This window comes from Tympanuchus pallidicinctus, unplaced genomic scaffold, assembly GCF_026119805.1.
Source record: "Tympanuchus pallidicinctus isolate F22 unplaced genomic scaffold, pur_lepc_1.0 scaffold7, whole genome shotgun sequence".
NCBI classification, from domain to species: Eukaryota; Metazoa; Chordata; class Aves; order Galliformes; family Phasianidae; genus Tympanuchus; species Tympanuchus pallidicinctus.
The window spans coordinates 14,128,021-14,148,276 of record NW_026294791.1 but is presented as its reverse complement, the minus strand read 5'-3'; the positions used below and the strand labels follow the sequence as shown (position 1 = coordinate 14,148,276).

The following is a 20,256-nucleotide window of genomic DNA, read 5'->3' as shown; positions in this document are numbered from 1 at the left end:
TTGCTTAGGGTTGGACACTACAAATTTTTGACACTGAAAGAAAAAGCAATATCAGGGTAAGACAAGCACTTTTCAGCTCCCTCTGGGGCTGCTCGATGAGTACATTTCTCTGGCTGGGGCAAGTAAAACAAAGTCATGTGGGGAAAGTCCCAGCGCAACACACGAGCAGCTGTGGGTACTGTAGATCTTCAGTGTGCCCTTTGTCAGCTGTCAGAAACACAGACATTCATAAACAAAGGAGAGCAGGAGCCCAAATTTCACTTCATAATAAACAATGTGGACTTTAATTTGGAATGTGCTAACAGGATAGATATGAGCCATTTAAATAAACATACCAGCCAATTGTGTCAACTTTGCTTTTGGGGGCAGCAATACCTTTATTACTGGGTTTTGTATCCATCTTGATTAAGGCCATGTCAAGCAGCAGTTGAGATTGACTTTGATGACAGATAGGATGTGCTGTACATGATACTAGAAGCATAATATCATGGAGACAAATTGTGCAATGGCTGAGAAAATCTTCACAGCTCTTTCAGAAATTGCAGAATTCATACCTATAGATGCAAATGTATACATTTTATGTCTTAAAGTTACAGACTTAGCTGAGGCTGCTGCTGCAGGTACCCAGTGGTGTGAAATAGCCCCTGTTCTCCATCAGCTGCACAAAACGCAACCAGGGCCTGATCCCACCCTGCAGCTCTGCATAGCCAGCTCTGGTTGTTCCTGCAGGGAGTGTATATAATATTTATGGCAAGGAGTCTTCTGCTACCTCCAAAGGCATAGCAGTAGTGACATTCACACAAATGTGCAACAACACACGTTTATTTTTGCTCTTTTGTAGGATATTTTGCAGGTGTTGAGCTTCTTGGGAGGGTTTCTCTGTGTATGTGCATCCACAGCTATACTCATACATTGTACATCATCAATTTCCCCAAAATCTCTGATTGAATAACATCAGCAACGGAGGTGGGGACTCTGGAGGCTGATTACTCTTCATGATGATCTGAGGGGAACACAGAAAGGTGGCCTTCAGGTTGTTGCCTGCAGTGCAACAGCAAATCAAGGATCCAAAGGCATGGTCTGACAAACACCATATTCATTTTCCAAGAACAAGTTTGTCGGCTTGTATTGAGCCTGCTGAAAATGTAGCCAGCATTTATGCTGGCAATAACAATACCCCTGCTTATGCATATATTATGTTACACTGACACGAACGTTCCCTGTGATACAGAGAGTTGCATATCAAAATAAAAACCTATTCATTAGAAAAAAGAATGAAATTAATATACCCGAACATAAGGAAGATGTGCTGGCTTAGTTAAATAAGGCGCAACTGGTATTATTTAATTAAAATCTAGAGTGCAGCTGCTACAGAAAATTCTAGCCAGTTTCAGATAAAAAAAATATGCCCCAGTAATGTTTTTCAGCATCGTTTTTACACTAAACTCATGAACAAAGTAGGGGTGAAGGTTTTGGATATGTGTGCACACATAATGCACATGTATATATATGTGTCAGTAACAGGAGGAGAGAAAGGAAGAATGGAAGACAAATGTGTTCAAATACAGTTCTTTATTGATGAAAACGATAAATAAAACTACAGTTTGTGTGAGCTGGTGGCCCAGAGGCTGGGAGGATGCACAGTGAGTGCTTGGAGACTAAGGATGATGGGGTGATACTGTGAGCCCCTTTGTGTGTGGGCACAAGCCATGGTTTTCTGTCTTTTACCACCCAGGTGCACACAGTGAACATCTCAAAAAAAAAAAAAAGGCTTTGTTCACTGAGTAATGATTTCAGTTACACAATTTTTCAGTTTTCTCCAAGAATGATAAAGATGCATTTATTTTCTATAAAGAATAATTATTTTCACTGCTGTTGCTAAAACTTGATATGTTAATGCTTTATTTTACTACTTAACACAGAGCATTTCAGCTTTTCAGAGAAATAATTGCATGTAGTACACTAGCAGAAAAAATAGCAACTTTTGGATGATGATTTTGAGGAACCAAGCTGTTACATAAACCAAGGAAACAAATGCAGCCCTATGGGAAGTTTTGGTGGCATTATTATTTATTATTTTAGTAACTATTTTTACAGAGCTGTAATTTTGCATGACACACTTCAGTATTACGAAGACAAGTGCTCAGAGATGTGGTCAAGCAGTACCCTGCTGCCCAACAGAAGAGCTGGGAAACCAACAGTGGGCTTTTCATCCTGCAACTGGTAATCAACATTGAGCTGCTCATCTCTTCTTCCCACCCCAGAACTGGCAATCCAGGTTTCTGAGGCTATGTCTTGTCTTGTCCTTCCTTGGTGTATTGCTTCCTCTGCAGCAGGAAGTTTTTAAGCAGGATCTCAGAGCCCAATGGATCCTCATGGAAACAGACCTGAGTTTTTCACCTGTTCCCCTCCTGGCAAGCAGTGAGAGCAGCCAGAGAGGGCTGGGAACAGGGCGTGTGGTGCCTCACTCTGGACGCATGCAGCAGGTAGGGGTGGCAAAGGAGAAGAATGAGACCAGAAGGGAGGATATGGGCTGAACAACTTATTATCATTTTATTAATTAAATCCCCACTTGGAGAAGTATAACTTATTGGTAATGAACATGGGTTTTGATTAAAGGAGGACCAAGGACCTGGTCATTGCTAGTGGGATCATGGATCTCACAGAGGGCAGAGCACAAGTGAATGGGATCATTCTTCAGAGCCTTCTTCAGTTGTGCTGGTTTCCCTGGTCTCATCTGTAAGACCTATAAAAGAAGCACTGAGACTCCTCTCTGCTCTGCTCAGCCGTGTGCTCGGGGGTGGAGGAAGCACAAGGGGTCAGTGTGTTGCTCTGAGCCATCATGCAGCGCAGGGGGCTGCCACCAGGAGCTGGATCAGCTCTGAGTGACACCCTCTGCTCCTCCTGGGCACAGCACACTGGGTTGAGGAGGCTGAACGCTGCGTATGTGCACACTGGGTAATTAAAATTAGACCACTGTAGTGTTACTAGGGCATGTTTTGGTGTGTTACACACACTGCCTGAATCTCAGATGCTGAAATATCCACACAGCTCTTCGTTCTTTTGGGAGCAAGGCACAGTTTTCCCCAGTGGCAGGGATAGCTTCTGATCTTCCAGCCTCCCACTGTCCACTGTCACTGCAGCTCACAGTCACTGAGTGGCCCGAGGAATAGCTGGCACTCAAGGACCCCCCTCCAGTGCCCATAACTCTGAAACTACATGACATCTTAACCTTTATGAAATTTCTTCAAGACAGCATTAAAAAACACCCAAATCCTTCCTGACCTTTACATTTTAGTAGATGGTTTTTTGTTTTGTTATTTTTTTCAAATTGATGTTACTGTATTTTTTTCTTTAGCTGTGGCATTTTTAAGCTAGTTCAAGAGGAACTTTACTTTGCGTTTCCCATCCCGATTGAGCCCAATCATTAATCATAAAAGGGAAAGCACTCCAGCCTCAAATCTAACTCCATAATGTTTTTATGTTTGTGACATTTTATCTCTCTCAGCCGGTGGGAAGTTCTTATCCTTTTAATTTACAATCTGTTAGGTTTCAATCTGACTCTAGATACTGACTTCCTTTGTAGCTCTCCATACCATCCTTACCCCCATTTCACCACGCTGTGGCTTGGTGATTGTGTATCAGGTGTACGGATGATTCAGTGCATCTCCCAAAGGGATCAGTGATTGCTGCCCTGGATCATCAGGCAGCTGACCCCTTTTCATGTGTGGGAAATCAAGGTATCTTCAGTAGGAAAGCCAGTGGTGCAGTTTGACAGTAATACACTGCTTAAATCTAGAACTAATCTGTTGAGTGCTTCAGCAAAGCTATCTTAATGTAAAACTAACATAAGAGAGGAATCTATCCTGGTGTCTTTACACAGAACTGTGAACATTTGTAAAGAGGAACTGGAAACTTGAAGCATTCTAGTTTCTCTACAGGATTTGCTCTTTTTAACGTTAGTAGAAGCTGAGTATCCTGCAGTGCAAAGCATTGTGCTGTAAGACCTAGCTTTTTACAAGGGAAAACTTTCCACATTCATATACAGCCTTTATCTAGCATAATCTCATAAAATCTTCCATGATATCAGGCAATTACAACGTTCAAGGCTCAGAGTCTAAATGCTCTCTAGTGGTGCTATTGGATTTGTTTATACAGTATTGTTCTGTTGCAAGTCGAGTGCAGATCTGCAACAGCTTTGTCGGCGCAAAGATGAGTTCTGCTAAGCCTGTGTAAGTCTCTGCTCTTTAGCCTAAAAAACTGAAGGTCAGTTCAAAGCTGCTTGTTGAGGGAAACTAATCCTGCAAACAGTACATTCGCTGGCCATTATTTTCAAATCCAAACTATCTTATAGTCATGAAATGGAAAGTTTATGGGGAAAACAAATGCTGCATTTATTACTGTGATGCAACATTCATAAAATATATTTCACTGGGGGGGAGTTTACACAGGGGGTAATGAGATTTTTCCTTTATACATTATTTATAACCGCTTAATCCAGGTGCTGTAGGTTATTTTTTTATCCCTCAGATTCTCAGCTACAAAACACCTCTGTATTTCTAATTTATTTCTGCTTACAATACAGATGTTCTCAATTGTGTCTCTAACTACATTTCAACTGTTATGATCGCTTTTATTTGTTTGTGTCACTGTACACTTAGAGGTTGAATGTGCATTACACAATAGTTAGGTTCCAAGCAGCCTGTAAAAGCCCCTGGTGATTTAGTTACCAACAAATTAAACTATGCCTAACAGTAATATCTTTATCATTAGTGGTTTTAATCTTCAGATGATTTCCCTGCAGTTTTTATTGCTCTGTGCATGGGCTCTTATATCTTCACATAAAGGTTTCATCCTTTTAAACAGCATATTTCAAGATGACCATTTGGAAACAACATTTGGAGGAACATTTGGGTTGCGTCCTCTAACTAAATTTCCAAGCTGTTGGTAACGGACTAAAGAAAATGTGGTCTGCACTGAATACTAAAGAGCTGCAAATGTAAGAGCCTTGAAGGTTATGTGTAAATATTGACATTTTTATTTTATTTAGCATACAAAAAATGAACTTGCAATGTTGCTTATCTTGATCATACAGCAATGACCGCATCTGCATCATCTGAGATCTGTTCCTCACACTTCTGACTTTCATAGATGTTCCATAGTTTTATCATTGAGGATGTTATTATGTCTCTGATTAGACAACTGATATATGGGATTGAGTGTCCATATAGGAACATGTCAACTAGAAAGCAACAAATGGAGGCAAAGAAAAAAATCCTTTCATCTTCAAAGGCCATGTTATATGTACAGATATGGATCCTGAAAAAAATGTTAAGGTTCTTTCCTGAGACGTCTAATGGGACTTTACGGCATTCAGTATCCAGCAAAATAAGGTCTTTCGTTCATCATAAAGGAAGTAGAAAAATGACTGTAACATTGCTTATACCCCAGCTGTTCTTTGCAGTTAGCCATACTGCCCTTCTCCCTTCAGTGTGAGTCTGTTGTCATTTCTTTTTTAACCACAGGTTTCTGTAGAAAACCTCAAGGTCTGCAAATTTACATGCTGCTTTTCCTAAAACACTGAAAAAGAATCCAGGGTGAAGATAATAAAGCCTGCAGTTCTTCCAAGCTATTGTTTATTCTAAAGGCATTTAAATGTTCAGTACTGAGATGGTCACTGCGCAGTTTGTAATCCCAAGGTATGAAACACAACAGTCCCACAGCATTCCTCTTAGATCTAATCAGAAGGCCATGAGATCTTGGCTGTTCAAACTGCAGAGAGGGGTAATAGCTCCATGAATGGTGAAAATCCCCACCAGTGATTCAAGAACATGTTAGTTCTCTCTCTGGGCAGCCTAACCTGAACACCAACAATATCAGGATTTTTTTTCTGAAGTATCTGTTTCCCCTTTTTAAACACAGTATGTGCATGAAGCCTTGGCACACTGGTTGCCTCAGCTGGGTGCCTCTTGTGCTCCTCTGGCGTGTGTTGGTTTTTTGTTTTTTTTTTTTATTTCCACATGTGAGAGAAGGATTTAATAAATTGCAGGATCATAAATTTCATTTAGGGGGAGGGAGAAAGAACAGTAACTTCTTTGTGCTACATGGAGACTGTATAATTTGCATAAATATTGCCTGTCTCTTTGGCAGATAGAGTAATTAAGAAGTGACCAGCATTGCTCTTGTTTGGTCATATTCCGTATTCTTGTATAAGATTAGTTTCATTTATTCTTTCATTTATTTATTTGCCACAGAGTTTCTGGTTCTCCAAGTTCCCTATTTTTATAGGACACAGGGGTGAGTTGTATCGAGAGGTGCAGTGCTTTGCTTACAGAGTTACTTTTCTCAAATTAGTCAATATATCCCTAATTCACTTTTCTTGAAGACAGCCAGGCATCAATGTACTCAGGCCAGCATGCTTTTGGCAGCTCATGCAAAGTGTGAAGAACACATGCAATTTGTCCTTTTTAATTTATTCTTCTCTGCCCTGTAATAAAGTAAGCAGCCATATCCTGTATTAGTTAAAGCTTCTGAGAAGGCTCCTTCTGTGCTTCCAGAATGATCCTATAGTGATAGCATAGCACTGTGGAAATAAAAGACATGAGACATATGCAAATGATGAAATCTGCATCTGACAGGGATGGACCCATTTCTCTCACCAGCCCAATGTGGTGGCTGCTGGGTAGGTGTGTCTATATCTAATCTATAGCTGCGCTCAGAAAATGGCTGCATCATAGAACTGGCAGGACCAGGTCCCACACCAGCCAGTCAAGGAACAGTGGTGGGTTATTAACTTTGATGATCACCTATTCAAATGAGCTGAGAAAATTAATTCCCTCTGCTTCTCCAATTCTGGAAAACAAAACAAAAGAGTGAAAAAATCTGCAAGGACTAAGGAAAGGTTTTAAAAGTAGCAATAAAGACTCAAGCTTTTGGAAGAATCAGCAGCTTTGAACACAAGAGAGGATCAGGGCAGAATACTTTATAGCAGAGAAGTTCCACTTAACAGTGGGACTAACTAAGGTCAAAGAGAGCTGATGTAATGGGAGAGAGGCTAAATACTTAAGAGGAGAGCTCTGAGTTGCAGGAAAAAAACATGCACATCTTTGAGGAACTTGATATTACCCAAAATGTTGTGAATTTGGAAAATGCACATAGAATTTACTGGGTTTAGTGGAAATGTTTGTCTCTGTGCTTTATGAGAGTAATTTTGCTAGGAGGGGGCTGGGTCTGAGTGCAGCTAGACTATATGCTATTGTACTGCAGAAGAAATAGCAAGCAAAGATTCTCCACCCAGTAAAAATGCTGGAGGGGTCTAAAGCAGAGACAGTGCTGTTGCCTACCTATTTCTAACAGAAGCTTAAAAAGTAACTTGATTTAATATTACCTAGTTTTGGAGCTTGCATTTCAAGAAATATAGTCCAGCTGGAGAAGAAAGCAAAAGGAATAATCGGGGATCTAAAAAAATGATCTGTGAGGTAAGATTGAATGATCTGTGGTTGTCTAACCTAAGCAAGAGGTCTTCAGCTATATGAAGAAAAAGAAAACAATCCCTTCTTAAATTCCTGGGGAAAAGTGAGTACCAATAGGCTTCAGTTGCAGTAAGAAAGATGTCTGTTAATCATTAGGAAATACTCGGTATTCCTTTGGAATTCCATGGTGTAGTGCAGTAGGTCGGGAAGGGGTAGCGCCTTTGTCACTGAACATCTTTATGAATAGGCCAGGAAACATATGGAAGTAATGACACAGACGAAGCAGGGCCTTTGTTGACCTTGTATGCCTGACAACTTTCTGAATACACAAACTGGTCAGCTGGACCCAGTGAGTAAAGTTAAGCAAGAGACAAAGGGATTTGGGCCACTTCTGTAGCTGGGAATCCAAGAGAAGATAGGAGGCAGTAAATCCCCTGTGTATTTTGACAATGGGAATCTCCCTCAACTTTGAAAGCAGATTTTTGTCAACTTAAAACCATTTTCCTTGCCAGGCCCATACATTACCTTCATCTTATCTATAGAAAGCTCTAGCCAACTGGCTTTCATCCATGTCTTATCTCTGCTAGACACAAGGAAGCTGTAACATATGGCTTCAATGAAAAGGAGACACAGAGCTTGGTGTCATCAGGATATTGAAGACATTGTAGCCTATGCCATTTCACAATATCCTCTAGTGGTTTCATATGGGTTTTGAATAGGAAGGGGAACAGCAATGAACCCTTCGGTACTTTAAGCTGCAAGACCTGGGAGGAAAAAAAGAAACATTTGTCTGTGCCTATGGGATCTTCTTGACAGAGATTGTCAGAACACTTTAAAGTGTTTCTCCTCTCCTGTTGACCATTTTGCTGTATAAGTAACACGTAACAGCAAACAGAAAGTAGACTCAATGTCTGGACTTCAGTCTGGTGCACAGTGTTAAAATACGGAATTAGTAATCTTATGGTAAAGAATGTGTGTATGTATGTGGGTCTGTGTGAAGTCATGTAACCATGTAGTGATAGAAATTTTCTGCTTTTGTAAAATTCCTGCTTTCAGTAATCAGAATGTATAATCTGACTTATAATTGGAAGAATACATATATAGTTCAACAATTTTAGTCCTGACAGCTGTGGAACAAGAACATTTTGCAGAGCTGATTTACTGCAGAGGCCTAGCAATGAGACCTACCCTAGGAGATCGGGAGGACAAATAGTTAATTTCTTAGTTGGTTTAATCAACCATTGAAATACAGGTGAAATTATGTGACCCCTATGTGGAAAGGAGAGGGTAGAATTCAGTGATAAAGATGCAGAGTGGAGGGAGAAAATATAAAATCTCAGTTCACTATTAGCAATCACTCTGTAGGCAGACATGCCTTTCCCCCCAGGCTTTCGTCCATCTGGAGTTCCCACCTGCACTGTGCCAAACAAGATTTAGCTTAAATGCCCAGCCATTTATTTGGAGAGTATCGTTGATATATATTTTTTGTTCATATGAAGATTTGCTAAAAACCAGATATGTTATCTGGTCTTGAAAAGTCTTTGTTTTCCATTTAAAAAGCAAATAATTGCATTGTTTAGATTTTGTGCTCTTTTCTGCCCTTGGTGATGAGAAAACCATACTGAAATTACAATGTGCACCTGCATGTACCTGAGCTGTAATAATGAAGATAAATTAATTACTCCAGAATCAGGTTAGTTCACCTGCCTCAGCCATTTCAGCCATTCATAATCACCAGGAAGTCCTAGAGGCCCCATATTCATGACTGGGAGATTTTTCAAAATAGAGCACTACTAATAAGGCCATCTGACCTTTCTCCTTTCAGTGCTGTGATATTTGGTGGACAAGACATAAAGCATCCCAGTGAACAACATAGGGACTGACACAGAGGAGATGGTGCGTGACTGAGATGTTGAAATTGACTTACCACCACTGTCCTATCAATGTAACAGAAAGAAAGGGAGTTCTACATACTGGGATTGTTGCAGAATAGGAGCAAAGCAAATTAGTGAAATCCATCTTGTTTTCACATAACAAATACCAGATGAGCTGGAGTGATGCTGTGCAGGAGATTGCAATGAAAATATGCAGCTTGTGATAAGCTGACAGGAGCTGGACTGAGCACAAATATCTTAGAAACATCAGTGGATAAATGAGAAGTTTTGTTTTCTTTCAAAAGTGTGTTTGCTATGCTTCTCTTTTCAGAATATAACACATTGTGTTAATACCAGCGTCTATATTTATAACACCTTACACTTCCTAAGTGTCCATTTTGTGCATTTTGTATGTTCTTTTTTTTTTTTTTTAATGGACGCGTTTTAATTATCATTAGAAATCTGTGACCAAGGAGATTAGACTTGTTCAGCAGGACTGTTTTCTCAAGACATCCTGGCTGCAGTGGAGTGACTATGATAACTCTTGCACAGGTGGGCAGATGGGACAAGGCTGGTTGAGGTGACAATCCTGACAGTCCTAGCTGAGGAAGCAGAGCCACTGCATTGGACTGATGTATGATAAAATTGCTTCTCAGCAAATGTAGCCTGTCTTGTTCTTTCTGCTAGATGTAATGGAAGAAATAGTTAACCAAAACAGGACGACAGCAACAACATATGTTTTGGCAAAAGGCCATGAGGGTTTATATCAGTTAGCGTTGTGTGTTTGTTCCATACCAACCATTTAAACTCCGTGGGAAATATTGAAGAATACAAACACATTCACAAATTTTATTGACTATGGAAGGCTATAAGATAGATCGCAAATGATAAATTCAGCTTGAAAAACAAGCAACATGAGAACAAAAGTTGAAAATGGTGTAACTGAGAAGCAGCCTTCTAGAGAAATAATCTAAATTTTGATTTCTGCTAAAAGACAATTATAAATGTGGAATGGTTCCCTCACTCTCAAGAGAAAGAGATCTTGCACTGAGGCTACCTGTGGGAGTCAGCAGATGCCTTTGGGTACACTGAGAAAAACAGTCCTTCAGATAAGATGACTGATTTAGTGAAATCCAGCATTTTTTTAATTCCAATTCTGAGAATGAATCACATGATTTTCTACAGATAATTGGCTGGTGTCCACTAAGTCTTGAAATTAACTTTACGTCCTACTTTGTGATTGACATCTCACTAATTAGATGACTTTCAGCTGGGGGAGTTTTGGTGATCTGGCCTGCTGCAGTTAGGTGCCAGGACCCTTGGCATACTCTTTGCAGCTGTGCTGCAGACTTCCTGCTAGGAACTTTGTGATTAAGCTCCATTATCCAACTTCCACCTATCTGGGAAAAGCTCATCAATTTAATACAGTTTTAGAAATGGCTCTTTATGGGTACAGCTAGTGGCAGTTATGCAGGTCAGATGATTCTCTGGAAATTCTCTGGTAAACCACACAGTTTAACAAAGTTACTGATTCAGAACCAAAGTGGGTAAGATGGCAAATTTCATCATGTGTTTGAAACTGTTTTGTGTATCTCTGGCTTTTTTGTATGTGTAGTCCAAAGCATTACAGTGGCCTTCAACAAAGATAGCTCTCTGTATTTAGCGCTAACATCAAGGTAGCTTTTACTTTCTTGTTTTGCTCTGTACTCTTGTAGTCCTGGAAGAGCTTCCAAGGGTCAAGGTAGCACTGCAGTCATGTAGAGTTCTTTGTCTTCAACAACAAAGATTTAGTAATCAGTAAAACCAATGGACCAAGGCCAGTAGAGGCATAAACAGTGACTGGACTTCTTGAGCCCAGCTCTTAAATGGTGTAAGTGAATCTACTGTGGTCCAAAAAATCTCACCTTTTTTTGGATCTTCTTTGTGTCAGTAGCTTAAAAGCTAAACTAAGACAAAAGGATTGGAGTGACAGCAGTAAAAAGAATTGTAATAGATCTAAGGCATGGCATAACTGTTTTATTTTGTCTTTTCTTGTTAATTGCTTTTCCTTCTTCATGTCCATTTCTGCACCTATTTATACAGGAGATGAACAAGGCCAGAAACTGATTGTACCAACATTAAGATGTCCTGTAATCAAGGAGTGAATGTCCAGGTCTTTCAGCACTTCTGTACCAAAACACTTAGCAGATAGGATTGCAGATCCTGCACCAAACCTTCTTGCTCTGTGACTGTCAGGGATTGGCAATTTATGTATGATGCCTAGGGAGCAAACTTTGAGCTGCTGCGTTTCTACTATTGCAGGTTGTTGTTGTTGTAAGCCATGATTATGAACTGCCCTAAGCTTTGCCTTGTCTCTTGTCACTGCCCTGATGCGTGCCAAGAGGTAAAGTAAGGAACACGGATGGCATCTGGGAGAAAGGGAGACAGGAGGAACTCAGCTTGGCAGATAGTGGATCACAGCAAGGTGTCAGTAGTTTATTTAGTAAATAGTGGTTTGTTAAACAGCCATTCTTTAGCTGCAGTGGATTATTTCCAGCCTCGGTAATATTTTATTATTATTGTTAAGAACAAAAGCATACAGTAGCTATAGGAGAATGGTGGTTCTCCTAGCTAAGATTCATCGCTCATTAACAATTTAGTTGTGTGATTTTAGATGTGCTGGACTTCTAAGTGGTTTTTTTTTTCCTAATTCTTGTCATACTCAAACACACCCATTTTAATTAGCAAGAAATTAAACTTCCTGCAGGAAGAAAGAGTAGTGTTATCTGGTTTGTGCATAGGCTGCCTCCATCACACTAATGCATAATCAAAGAAAATACAATTCCAGCTCTGCATATCTGAGGCCCAGTCCTGTGCTCCAGTCTGTCCATCCTCTGCTCGTATAAATGGGTGAGTCCTCAGGCTTTGCTTGGGGCAAAAAGTATCATCTCATAATAAAAATAATTAAAAAAAAAAAAGAGTAATTCTATGCAAGGACTTAGATTTAATAAAATCAGGTACTCTAATAGGCCAGCTTCAACTGTCACTGTGGTGTAAAGCAGGTGATCCTCCTGAAATGTCTGGAGCTGTACCAGTCTCATATTTCAGAGATCAGAAGTAGTTCCAATCTGCTGAAGAATGAAGCAGTTCTGTTATTTGTTGGAAGCAAGAAATCAGTTATCCAAATCAACAGTTTCTCTGCTATGTCCCACCTCAGTTTTATACTATAAAATAAGTTACATGGATTACATGGGGTGCTCTTCTAAGTATGTTCCACTGTGTTTATTAATAAGGTCTTCTTTTTTTTTTTTTCCTTCTTCAGGTAGCTTTTCCTCTAAACAGGACTATTTCTGCACTATTTTTTTTTCTATTTCTATTAAAACCATTCTAAGATCCAGGAAAAAGTTTGATTTTCTTTTATTTTTTTTTTATTTTTTTTAATTTTTTTTACTTTCTGATATTACTATAAATATTTCCTGGTAGTTCATGGTGTCTGTCATACTGTTTGTAGCCATGTGTTTTTAAATATTTTAAGTGGGATATATGAGGGAGGTTAGTTTTACAGCAGGATTTCCCAAACTGAGGTATGGAAGTAGAGGTGAAAAAGCAAATACATCAGTCTGCTTCCAGTGCAGGGCGTGCTGATTTGTGCTGGGGAGGAAGGAAGATGAGTGGAAGAGCTCATGTGGGAGAGAGGATCATGGCAGAGACAATTGAAAAGGACCAGTTTACAGAAGTTTAAAGATAAATGCACTTATTTATAGTCAGTAGTCTAAGTTGTGTTGTTTGGCATGAGCTGGTTTCTCAGTGTTTACAGCACTTTCACTAGAGCTATCAGTTAGGGATGGGGGGGGTGCTGTAAGGGAAGTAGAACATCCCTGTGTGAAAATGCCATGAACTCCTTGCTTACCAAGTGGCTTAAGGTAATATAAAGGGACTCAGTGTTTAGACTCTAAATGCCAAGGGAGCAATACCTGAAAGGTCTGAGACTGTAGCACCGGACTACACAATTCCCTATTTACTACATATGGTATATTTAGTAACTAATCAGCCAGCCTAATAATTTAAAATAGTGTTTGACAAAAAGGTCAAATGTTTAATATTAGGGCTGGGAGAGCCATAGGAATCTGAAGGAGAATGTTCTTTGGAACAGAGTGCAAGATGCAGCTCCTGGCTTTGCTGTTGTCTCTCTCAATTCCTCCTTTCATTCTGTACAGGTGTCATAATTTCTTAAGTTCAAACAATTCCATACATTTTCTGCTTCTGGAGGATGTAAGTCTGTGGAAATCTCAGTTCCCAGATGACAGACCAAACAACTCTGTCTCTGGAAGCTTCTTCTCCCAAAGTCTTTCAAAAATTGCTTTTTGAAAAGTGTCGTAGTTTCTGGAGCAAACAAAAGTTCCCCAGAGTAGGTGGAGAACTCCGTATTTTGTGGAAATCTTATTAGAATGCAATCAAAGAGACTTTTCAAATTAAATAATTGCTTTGTAAAACTTAGCAGACATTATGTTCCAAGTCTGCCAGCCAAATGGATCTCAGCCAGAGGGGTGAGGAGTGAACCAAACCAAGGCTGGGATAAATATGCTCCACTTCCACACTGCCTGTGAACTTCGCCAATATATGCAGAAGCTAGAAATAGCCACAGTGTGCTGCTGATCTATAGCACAACCTGGGCAGCATCAGAGGCTCGTTTCCTCAGTAAAACAGAAAGAAAATACAGTTGTAAATGAGACTAAATGCTATACTTGGATCCAGACTGTGGGACACACATCTGACTTTATCATAGTTACTATCCTCCCTCAGCTCCTGTTTCTCTGTCTGATAGTGTTCCCACATTTTGTTCTTCATGACTCCCTTCATGACAGTTAGTAGTTTATTTTTCTGTCATCTTATTTGTCTACAGTGGCCTTGGCTGCTTTATATCTGCCCGTGGGTCCCACCTCAGTTGCAGATGTTTGAACTAACCTGGCTCCTTGCTGCATCTTCCAGCTGAGGAAATTGCAAGTATTATCATGGCAAGCAGAACAAATAGAGGATACACCCTGCACCTCAGATTGCTGTAGCACTTTTTATAAACCCATGTGGCTAATAGCAGACTTCTCATTTCTTGGGTTGGTGGGTTTTTGTTGTTTTTTTTTCGTTTGTTTGTTTGTTTGTTTTTGGTGAATTGGCAAATGTATACTAGAGGAATGAGGTATTTGACATTAAAAATGGGACACACCTTTTAATTCTCATGAAAGCATTATCACGAGAAGCCTTCTTACATCAACAGAGTGAGAACAAGTTAAATATTTTGTTTCAAAGGGATTATCCCTACCCAACAGGGAACAGCTGGCATAAAGCGTTGATCCACCTCCCATTGCAAACATGAGCCAAACTCCTGTTGATTTCGTTGGTACGGAATCAAGCCCTTATTAAGTCCACGACCAGCTTTACACAACTTCTGTCTCTGTCTACTTCCCTCATCCACAGGCTGACCTGCCACCCTGGAGAACCTGAGGTGAAGAGGGCAGCAATGAAACAACCAAAACAAAAGAAACATTTTAAGAGGCAAACGAGTAAAATATCATGAAAATTTGAAATATATTCAGTTGTGCAGTACATATCAAGCAGTCCTACTAACTTCAATCCAGTCCTTCTGTTCTTTCTGTATGAAAGGACACATAACAAGGAGTAACATGTATCCGGGATTTTCACTCATGAAATAAGGTAGCCTAGATTCTTATCTTTTCTATGTCAGCAAGGTTCCTCTCCAGGCTCTGTCTCATTTCTGTGGCAAGCTGCTTGAAAATTTCTATTTTGTTATGGTACCTCCAAGTTCTGTACACAAATCCTTGTGCGCAAAGCACAAGTTACTCTGTTACTCAGGAGTCCTTACTCTCAGATCTAGAAAGGGCAACAGGTTTCTTCTTCTGTAATCTGAGTGTTCTCATCAAGAGGAGAAAATAAATTTTAGTAGAACTTTTAGAGCACATATATTGCTAAAAAAAATCTGGACATGAGTTGGGTCCTAATCTCTAATATCAGCAGGCTTCCTGTCTGTCAACATCCAGTCCTTTCACTGTTCTCCTGTTGGAATGCATTTCTGCTCAATGGCAGACCAGGTTGAAACCACCAGTGCCTAGGAGCAGCAAAAAAGGTAATAATGAGTTATTAAGAGCCATATGGAATGTGACAGTGAAAAAACTGGGGTTGGACTCTCTTATGTTATCTAAATGTTAGTACTTATGAACAAGATATTTTCATATCCTTTCTAATACTTTGAGATAAATTTTCATCTATCATAGCTGTCTTCGTTTTACTCAGTTAACAATGAATGATCAGTGAAACATTTTGGAATAGAAAAGACTAGATGATTCATATAACCTCTGATGTGAAGGGTTTTCAAATTTTAAAGTAAAAGTAGTTATGTCTCTTTCACAACATGTAAGAACCAAGAAATGATATAGGAGAGCTAAGAAGTTTGAACTGAATAACACAGTTGGCGAAATTTTCATACTGGTTTGATTTTTTGATAATCAAATTGTGTTTCATTGTTCAGCATTTCCACGAGTTCTCAAAGAAGCTGTCTTCACAGCCATCTCTTTTCACTGAAAGTCACCTTTTGATGATAGTGGTGTGACTGTGTGAGTGTTATATAACTGCAATTTCTATCTCCTGAGGAAGGTGCTGTGCAAAAAGCTGTGTTTCATCTTCTTTATTAAAACTGCCAGAAGATCCAAGATGTGAAAAGGAGTCCAAAGTCTTGCCCAGCTGTGGCTAGCAAGGAATCTAGAAACATTGCCATAACGTTCCTGTTATGCACACGCTTCTGATAAGTCTGTGTGAAGACTGTAGGATCAAATTCTCTGCTGGAATGAAAAACATTTCTTTGGTGTCTGCCACACTTTTAGTACCTGTTTCAGCAAAGACCTTGGTTACTAAATGCTAAAATACAGATTGTATAATCCAACTTGTATAATCAGTGTTTTTATCTTTGTGCCAATGCACATAAAGAGGTAAATGTAATGCATACATGACTTCTTCATGGAACTTCCACTGTTTAAGCCTATGAGTGGTAAATTAAGTGCCCTGTTCAGATAGATTATTTTATAATAATGATAGCCTTTGATATTGCATGATTTCCAAAAACATATAAGCCTCTTCTGTGTGGAAGGCTAGATGTGCTGCTCCACTGTTCTGGACCAATATCTGTGGTTTTGCATTTTTAGCTATTTCTTTTGAAATTTCTGGTTAGCTAAAAAATCAAGATATTCTAGGTTATTCTATTTATGAGGAGAAAATGCAGTGAGATAAATACAGAGAGACATACTACTTTTTTGCAACAAATAAATAAATAAAAGGGGCAAAGTTCAACTTTTCTGACCCCGATCAAGTCAAACAACCAGAATAATTTTACCCTGTTGCCTGTGAAATTTTCTTCAGCCACAGCTCATTCCTTATGCTCACCCTTAGCTTCTTGTGGGGGTGTGCTGTCTGCTTATCCCGCCTCCTCTCCTCTTTCCTGCAGTGCCTCTTTGGTGGCTTTGCTTCCCACCCACCTCTGGAAGACACTCAGTGCAATGCTCAGAAGATTCAATTCCTTCACATCTCTGAGCAGTCAGGCCTTGCCTGTGCTTTGCTTTGGAGGCTGCATATCTTCACAATGGAATGAGTTGCTCCTTCCCAGCTAGCTCAGCTGAGGGAAAGTGGCTGCAAACACCAGCTCTGGCAGTGCTTCATCCAACCAGTCATAAACTGTTTTCTACCAAAATTATTCTCATAACTCTCTTTGCGTAAACAAGCAAGCCTGAAAAGAAGAGGAATAAAACATAGAGTGGTTTAGAATTGTATACTAGGAATAATTAAACTTTTACTAAAATGCTTCTGTCATTTCTCTATTTTTACTCACCGTGAGGAGGACAGCATGTTCTCATCTCTATAGAGTCACATGAACGACTTGATTAAAGTGCATGATGCAGAGCTGAATCTGGGCATTTGAAGCTTCCTTGCTGTTTTCTTAAGGTATTTGTATGATAGATGAGGAAAAATTAAGTCCTCTGCTCCCGTGCTTAGTTCATCTTGTTATGATGAAGATATATTTTCCACACATTTGCAAATAGGGTAAAGAACAAGAGTACTTTAGCTATTTAGAGTCTTTAGAAGAAGAAAGGCAGTTTAGATTACCAGCAGCCTACAGTCTGCTTGGCACAAAAATGTCAGTTTTAATGGCAAGGTTCAGGATAAAACTGTGTCAGCTAATTTAATCATTTACCATGAAATACCAGTTATCTTAATCTTACATGCAGTCCTTAAGTCTGCTGCATATTTTTTGTAATTGAATCCTGACCCTAAAAGGGAGCAAGCGAGGAATTTGCTTTTCAGTGAATAGTTCAACTCTAAATGTTTCTGTTTATAAATTGTATTTGCAGCATTGTCAAATATTTTAATACTGAGTAGCTAATATTTCTGATGAGTCAATTTTTTTTTTTTTTCTCTTCATATTTGTTTTCCATGCTGCAAAAATCATATTAGTATTCAGTTTCTGTGAAACTTAACTGAGTTCTCTGGAAAAGTGCAAATATTGTTCCCAGAACTTAAGGCAAATAAATTAGTATCTAGCCCAGATGACACAATTTATTCATGTGGTTTGCTTTCCATCTAGATACCTGATGTATTACTTCAGCAGCAAATTCAACAAGGCCAAGATGTCTTCATTTTCCTCCAGAGCAAGAGCTGTACAAGCATTGTGATGGAAGTATTGGTCTTCGGTGGCCAGCCGGCGAGAACCCATCAACAGCTGTGATGAGCAGAGCAGACAGAGAGACAGGAGGCAGCTGAAGCCAAAGAGGACCCACGCCTGGAGCTGTGTGTGTGATTGGAGCAGAGAGAGGCCAGGACCCAAGGAAATCCCAGCAGCGAGGGAAAAAAACAGATTGACTCTCAGTGACTCATTTAGCTCCTGGATTGGACAGATCTCTCCCCTGCTGGCAATTTGGCTGAGCATCAATGGACAGATACCAGGATGAATAGCTTAAAATAATTAGGGGTTGGGAATCTGCAAAACTGCTAGCCATCCAATTCTTTACTCTGCAATGTGAGGCACAAAAAAGAAATTACATTTAGGTTATTAAATATTAAGTCAGTGGATTTGCTTCCATTTGGTCCAGAACAGGAAACTGGATAAAATTCAACATTTATTTCATTGTGTTGATGGCCTGTTTATCACTGAGCGGGTGAGTGCATTTTGGCAGGTCAAGCTCTTTGACACATGGGGCGAACGTGTGCTTAATTTCCCAAACAGAAGAATTAATATAATAATAATTAACACAGATGAGAACAGAATTAAAATCAAGTACAGTCAAGAGTTCAGTTAAATGCCAGATATCCTGCTTTCTGTGTGTTCTGGGACCAGATTTTTTTACTGTTGAAGGCACTGAGGATTTTGCTATTGGTGCTGATGGGAGATGAATGGTGCTGGATGTAAGAGACTGGATTCCCTGTACTTTCTATTTAGTGCTTAAAAACAGAAGCAACAGGCTCATTTAGTATCAGTAAAGGTCAGTTAAAATTATAGAGACATCCTTTGGAGCAAATCCTCTGCCTTGTATTTGCATATTTATGAACTAGAGATTACGACGGGCTATTCCATTTATTAGAGCAGCATCTCTATAGTTAATTGTCTGTCAGTATTTCCATTATAAACCCCGTTTTTCAGTGTTTTAATATCTCAGCCATTTAAAATCACATCAGGAAGCAAGTTGGCCTTGTGTTTCAGGCCAGGTGCAATTTTTTGTTCTGAATTATTATCAGTAATCAAATACTGTTCATTATATATGCAAATGAGTCACGACATTTCTGGTGGGGGAAAATAGCAAAGAATGGAAGTTCATTGTGGCTTTGTGTTTTGTTTTGTGTTTTTTTGGTTGTTCTTTTTTTTTTTTTTTTAGAAAAGAAGAGAAAAGAGGAATTTGACAAATGATGGCAATTGAGACTTCATGATTTAATAACAGCATCTCAAGCAGTTGTTCTGAAGTGGTTCTCAGTGTGAAATGAGGTTGCCACATGCTTATCAGTGGTGATAGAGGTATATGGCTACAGACACCTTGCCCCTCAAAAGCTTCTTGTCTGACAGAGTCCTAGACGAAGAACACCAGGTAAGAAAGCAACATGAGCCTCTAGAAGTAACAATAACCCCAGTTGTAACTTCAAAAACTGACCTCTTTTTAAATGCTCTCCAGATGTAGAGAAGCGCAGTGGCCTTATTCCTGTTCTATGGGGTGGAGAAGTGGGGCTTCTGAAGCTCTCAGGAAAAGACAGTTGTGAAGATACTTTACATGCACCTCGAGCTGAGCAGTATCGCTCCTCACAGCAGTCCCACATCCTACTCCTTCCAAACAGATCCTCTTTGTTTTCTGACAGTTGCTGGTTGGATAAAAAGTAACTACCTGTCAAGGGCAAGAGTTTAGACTGAAATGCCAATTTTTAACCTGTAATGGCAGCAAGAAATTGTTCTTCAGTAAAGAAGTTGGTCTTACTCTATAACCTCTTGCCCCATGAAAAGATAAACAGTCTAAAAAGGAGCCCCCGGGCATTGATTTATCCTCAGTGCCTTGAAATATCACTTGCAGGCACAGTAACTGGAAAGCTAAAATTCAAATTCACTAAGAGAGGAAAAAAAGTTGTTCACAAAGTGTTTGTTGCTTTTTACTATTTTGCCTATGTATAGTTGAAGAGGGAAACAGTCCATGTTACCTACTCTTTCTGCCATAACGGTCTGTGTGCAAACTGGGGACTCTGCAGAAACTAACAAGGGCAGACCAGAGGCTATGGAAGCATCATGTACAGACCATGTACAAACCTGGGTGAGACCTAGGGCTGGGCCTCTACTCTGTGCTCTGTTCTATGAATTTCGATATTCCAAGTTTAGAATTTGCATTGCACAATGTTTT

General features: G+C 39.6%; 2 long non-coding RNA genes across 2 annotated transcripts in view; one reads left to right on the top strand and one right to left on the bottom strand.

Annotated features, from left to right (window-relative positions):
* The window catches only part of LOC128072247 (uncharacterized), a 255,859-nt gene that overhangs the window by 201,547 nt on the left and 34,056 nt on the right, over positions 1-20,256 (top strand). Inside the window, exons 5-6 of the long non-coding RNA XR_008202182.1 lie at positions 17,970-18,540; positions 19,255-19,461. This is a non-coding gene — a long non-coding RNA (uncharacterized LOC128072247). The remainder of the gene's footprint in view (positions 1-17,969; positions 18,541-19,254; positions 19,462-20,256) is intronic.
* Positions 10,478-17,584, bottom strand: LOC128072248 (uncharacterized). Its single transcript, XR_008202183.1, has 2 exons — positions 17,217-17,584; positions 10,478-17,114 (listed from the first exon to the last, which is right to left on the bottom strand). It is a non-coding gene; the product is annotated as an uncharacterized LOC128072248 (long non-coding RNA).